The 5,840-nt window shown below is 31.3% G+C and overlaps 1 long non-coding RNA gene across 4 annotated transcripts; it reads right to left on the bottom strand.

Moving 5' to 3' along the window:
* Positions 1–2,044: 2,044 nt before the first annotated feature.
* LOC111912664 (uncharacterized) lies at positions 2,045–4,950 on the bottom strand. Of its 4 annotated transcripts, none has more exons than XR_006183328.2 (5): positions 4,298–4,950; positions 3,602–3,686; positions 3,435–3,481; positions 2,840–2,920; positions 2,045–2,429 (listed from the first exon to the last, which is right to left on the bottom strand). It is a non-coding gene; the product is annotated as an uncharacterized LOC111912664 (long non-coding RNA). The 4 variants fall into 4 exon arrangements; XR_006183329.2 differs by lacking the exon at positions 3,602–3,686 and adding an exon at positions 3,741–3,800 and having other exon boundaries at positions 4,298–4,948; XR_006183326.2 differs by lacking the exons at positions 3,435–3,481; positions 3,602–3,686 and adding an exon at positions 3,741–3,800 and having other exon boundaries at positions 4,298–4,942.
* Between the last annotated feature and the right edge of the window lie 890 nt (positions 4,951–5,840).

Below are 5,840 nucleotides of genomic sequence, written 5' to 3'. Positions count from 1 at the left end.
TGTTTGATTGAGTGTTTTGTGGGAATTATAGCCGGAGGATTTCCGGAGCAATAGCAGCAGCAGACAGTCAATTCCCACACAGACCAGCAGCTATTTCGAGGTGAGTTTCCTTCCAGTAGGAACGGGTCTAAGGCATGAAGGCCGACCCGTGTAGACGAGATGTTAGCACTAGAGTGTGGGCCGAGCCCGTATCTCTTGGTTTAGTTAATTATGATATATGTGTCAGTATGATAGAGTTGTCTATACTTGTTGTCTGTGTGATACTTGTATATTATGAGTTACCGGTTGAGTGTGGGCAAGGCCCGTATCTCTCCGAGAGTGGAGTGTGGGCTAGGCCCGTATCTCCCAGATAGTAGAGTGTGGGCGAGGCCCGTATCTCCCGGCTAGCAAAGTGTGGGTAGGGCCCGTATCTTCATGAGTGTGGGCGAGGCCCGTAACTCCTAGCTGAATGTTGTATGTTATATGCTTGCATGGTATGAGGTATTATGGGGGAACTCACTAAGCTTTGTGCTTATAGTTTACAGTTTTGGTTTCAGGTACCTCTTCATCGAAGGGGAAGGAGCTGGCGCGGTAGCGGCACATCATACACACACACTGGTTTCCACACTTACGAGATTCCTCTGGGATTTATACTCTGATATTTCGATTGGCTGTATAATTTGGCTTTTAGACATGGTTTACATTGTGATGTGCTTTGATCAAACAATGTTTTTAATTATTAATGTTTTCTAAAGTAATGTTTTAAAAACGAAATTTTTGGACGTGAAAATTGGGTCGTTACATAATATAATTATTGGTAAATAAATTCCAATTCTATCATAATAGAATCACGAATTCCAATTATGTTGAGTATGAATATTTTCTCACTAATTTATTCATTGTATTTGTTTCTACAGAAGCTTATGCTTGAAGAACGGACCATGAAATTTGAACGACACCTCTTAGCAACATTATTCTTTTAGAATGCATTAATGTTTTTATTAGATTTTGATGTTTTTTTTCCAGATTTGAAAGTTTTTTTAGTTTTATTTTTTAAAAATAAATGTAATTCTTAGCAATGGCTACATGTATTCTATAAGAATTAATGTAATTTTTGTTTTTAATTCTTCAATTGATGGTTTGAGAATCTTGTTATTCTACAAAAAAATTTGTTATTTTGAACATACTCAAACATATTCTGTCAGAATGTCCGAACTAAAAACCTTATAATTTGTACAATCGAATTTTTAAAATTAATAGAATCTTTGATCTCTTAAAATATGCAAATTTCCTTTATTAAATCTATGTTAACTGACTAAAATACCCTTCTAGTTAAATTAGAGGGTATTTTTCAATTATATTTAATTAAATAATATGTATTAATCACTTTCTTAAAATAAGTAAAATGATTGGCCCACATTTATGCATACAATAACACATTAATTACTTTGAAGAGAATAACCTAAGCCTATATCACTACAAGAAAATTTGAATTTAGCTATGGAAAAATTCCGTAGTAAAAAGCTAAAATTTCGTAGCTAAAGCTAAATAACTACGGAATTTACTACGTAAATTTCTAATTAGACTCCGTAACTATATTTGTTGTAGCAAAATGTCTAGCTACGAAATTATAATTCTGTAGCAATTTTACTATGGCGGTTTCTACGACATCTATTTCGTAGCAATTTGAGTTCCATAACATTTTTGTAGCAAATTCCGTACCAATGTTTTCGTAGTAAATTCCGTAGCAATGTTTCCGTAGTAAATTCCGTAGCAATGTTTCGGTAGCAAATTTCATAGCAATGTTTTCGTAGCAAATTTCGTAGCAATGTTTCCGTAATAAATTCCGTAGCAATGTTTCCGTAACCAATTCCATAGCTATTTTCACATAGCAAATTCCATAGCGATTTTTCCGTAGCAATTTCTGTAGCAATGTTTCCATAGCAAATTCTGTAGCGATTTTTCTATAATAAATTTCGTAGCAATTATTTCGTACCAGTATTAGATATAATTTAGTTATTCAATTTGATTATTTATATTAATTTATAAAAATACAATTAATATAAAACCAAAAGTAATAGAGTATTTCTATACAAGCTAAAACAAATATCTACTAAATCAAATGATACATATTTCAAAATCAAAATTCGCCATAAATTTAACATAAAACGCTATTCGATACATAATATTCTATCATATTCATTGGTTGTGTAAGTTGTTCAAACTTTGATTGAACATCTACATTTTTCTATTGAAACTTCACATTCTTTTGTTGAGCATCCTCATATTTTTGTTGAGCATCATATTGTTTGGCTGCGTCTCAACTAACATCTTCAATTTTTCAATCTCAACATTTGTCTTGGCACGCTCGTTATCGGCATTATTTTAAGCTTCCTACTTTTTACTTTAAAATTTTACCCAATTGTAGCAATCTGATCTAAATACAAAAGCTGAAAGTATAATGTTATAATTTGGTTAGATTATTCCAAGTACAATATTTTGATAAGAAAAAAAGATTAAAACATAAGGGTAAAATTGTTATTTAACAATTAGTAATAAATTGGAAACAAACGATGTTTTCTTATCCAAAATCCAAATACTTTAGTGATAAATGACTAACTTCAACTTAATTTTAGGATTAGCCTCTTTAAAACTCAAAATGGAACTATTTTTTGAAGTACAATGTCCTAGTATGTATAAAAGATAAAGTACAATGCTATAATGGGGTCGATTTTCCAATGTAAAAATATCTTGATAAGAAAAATATCAATAAATAATGTTGTAATTTTGTCATTTATTTAACCTAGACATAAGGGTAAAACTGTCATTTGCAGAAAACAAAGGATGGTTTTGTTATCACCTGGAGTAAAGTGGAGTGGATTGGAACCTAAGATAAGAAAATTTGTCTCAAGAAGTTGAGTGGGTATGAGTGGAGCATAACCTGGAATAAGAAAAAACAAACCATAAATTTTATGGGATCAACCATCTACATAAACAGAACTAATCATCAATCCAGTTGATATATGTAAAGGGAAGGATAAACAATATTGTTCCAGGGGACACCCCTCTATCACAGCCACAAGGCTTTGAGCCGATACAAGAGTATCACTGTCACCAAAATATCTGAATGCCTACAAATGAAATCATTCCTACCTATTTAGTACTCTCTCTCGCTCTCTCTCTCTCTATAACATATCTTAGCCATTTTCCAGATTTGCCCTTATTACTTCTTCCAGAATAATCCTCTAGCAGCTTTGATTCATTTTCCCTTTTAACTACCATATTATGATCTATATCAAAATATGTCAAATCTCAAATAACAACATATCCTTTACTTAACGTTTTGTTTCATTTTTTAACTTTTATAGACAACATAATTACCATTTTCTCTATTTCCTAATTTACTTTTGATTGAGCTTGATTTTGATAATAATAATAAAAAAAATAGTGATCACCTTTTATTTGTTCGAAATTTTCATTGGGTTTCAACAGTTGATTAAATCTACAAAAGAAAATTGGAACTAGAATTATATAATACTTCATAGAATTAGGAATATTTTGCCATATGTATACATATAGGCATGTTTTTTTATGCATAACTACTTATGTGAATCAGATTTACCTGAAGTTAGAGAGGCTCATTATATGATTAAGATGTAAGAGGTGAGAGGCAAAAAATTGGAATGGAGAAAAGAGAAGAGATCAAACTGCAAAATAATCAAGCTACAAAAAATCAAGTGTTTTCTAAAATAATCAGATACCTGAAATTAAAGGTAGAGTTATAGTTAAAAGCTTGTATAATGCTTCAAAGAACTCCAAGCCTTTACAAACAGGAAAAGTAATGTCAATTCCAACACACACACACATACACAAAAGCACTCAAACCACACACAACCATACACACATACTCAAAACATAAACTGAGATATATATTGATCATATCATTGTACTCGCATCACAAACAACCACTGACACAACACAAATCATTTATGTCATTACAGAGAGCATAATCATCTTGTAATGTCCCTAGAGATAAACATATGATGGAATCCAACTACTATACCTATTATGTCAAACTCTAACAAAATTCCTGGTCTTGTGGGCAAACTTTCAAGCAATCAAAGAAATTCACTCCAACAAAGAAATTAGGTCCTCTACAACGCAAATCTTAGACAAAGGACATAAGTAGTACTATTGGAAGCAATAATTTAATAGAAACCGACATGAATGAACTCGAGCCGGTCCTCGAGGTTCACGTAGGTCTTAGTGGTGAATTATGTAGGTTTTAAGAAGCAAACAAAACAGAGAAGAAGATTACCTAGTAGGGACGAAGGCGATCGAGAAAAAAATGGTGAAGATGAGTAGAACAATACACAGCAAACATGATTAACGGAGCAGGTGGCAAACGTAAGAGCAAACAAGAGGAGTGAAGTCCGATCGATAATGGTGTAAATGGAGACAGACAGCGGAATTTGAGGTGTGAATTTGAAGGATTGAAAAAGGATTTTAAAAGATCAAAGCCTCGTATTTGAAGGAGAGACTGAAAAGGTAATATTGATAGGGTTTATCTTTTACCTTCAAAATCCAAATTGAACATAGTGAGGATGGATTCGGTGTTTCTACTCGTCGGAATAGCCAGACGGCGGTGGTCGAAAGAGGGAGAGAGGCGATCGACCGTAGGTCAGAGGTTTGATCGGGTAAACCTCATTGAATAACTTCGCAACCGAGTGCAAAATGAGGTCAAGTGATTTTACCCATTCACCCTTCCCTTAATATGAATACAGGGTGTATTTTCCCAATCTAAAACAAGTTCCAAAAAGGAGAGAAAATGGGCTCTTAGGCTCATTAATAAAACAATAAATAGAGAAAATGGTCTCTTAGGCTCGTAAATAAAACAATAAATATTTTTTAGTATTATTTATTTGTTTAAATAGATGGGGTTATGGTTAATATAAAGTGTGTTTTTTATTTTTTAAAATGAAAAAAAAAAAAAAAAAAAACTTGAACTAAAAATATTAAAAATATATATATATTAAAGGTAAAATAGCTACGAAGTTTCATTTCGTAGCAAAGTAGCTACATAATTTAGTTCCTTAGAAGTTTTTGTAACAAAAAAGCTATGAATTTTTTCACCGTAGCAAAATAGCTATGAAATCACTTCCGTAGCAAAATTCCGAAGCATAATAGCTATGGAATTTCATTCCGTAGCAAAATAGCTACGGAATTTAGATTCGTAGTAATTTTCGTAGCAAAATAGCTATGTATTTTAAATTCGTAGCAAATTCGGTAACAAAATACCTACGGATTGCAATTTCGTAACAATTTTTCGTAATTAGTTTTAAGTTTGTAACAAAATTTATTTCGTAGAAATTTCTGTAACAAAAAATCTACGGAAAATCATTTTGTAGTATATTCCATAGCAAAATAGCTACAAAATTTGATTCCGTAGCACTTTTCCATAGCTATTCATGATTTTTCTTGTAGTATATATACATATATATATATATATATATATATATATATATATATATATATATATATATTATTAATTTACAAAGACAGATATCTAAACAACTATAAATAAAAAAGTTTTTTTCTTTTCAAACAATAATTAGTTAATCATGTCAAAGTTATGTAATAATTTAAAAAAGAATCAAACACTCATGCCATATAGTGATGTTAATTCACATAACATGGCAAATAAAGTATAACTATTAATGGAAAATTATAGCAACAAAAAACTCAATATTCATCATGCATCTCGCATTTTGTAAAAGACATGTAAATTTTAGTATGAAAATAGTTACCAGTAACAAAGCTCTTCAAGCAATAAAGCATAAAAAAACACCATCAATGTTGTT

The sequence above is a fragment of the Lactuca sativa genome, chromosome 1 (assembly GCF_002870075.4).
Source record: "Lactuca sativa cultivar Salinas chromosome 1, Lsat_Salinas_v11, whole genome shotgun sequence".
Taxonomy (NCBI): Eukaryota; Viridiplantae; Streptophyta; class Magnoliopsida; order Asterales; family Asteraceae; genus Lactuca; species Lactuca sativa.
Note: the sequence above shows the minus strand (reverse complement) of the source record. Positions and strands in the feature narration are given on the sequence as shown.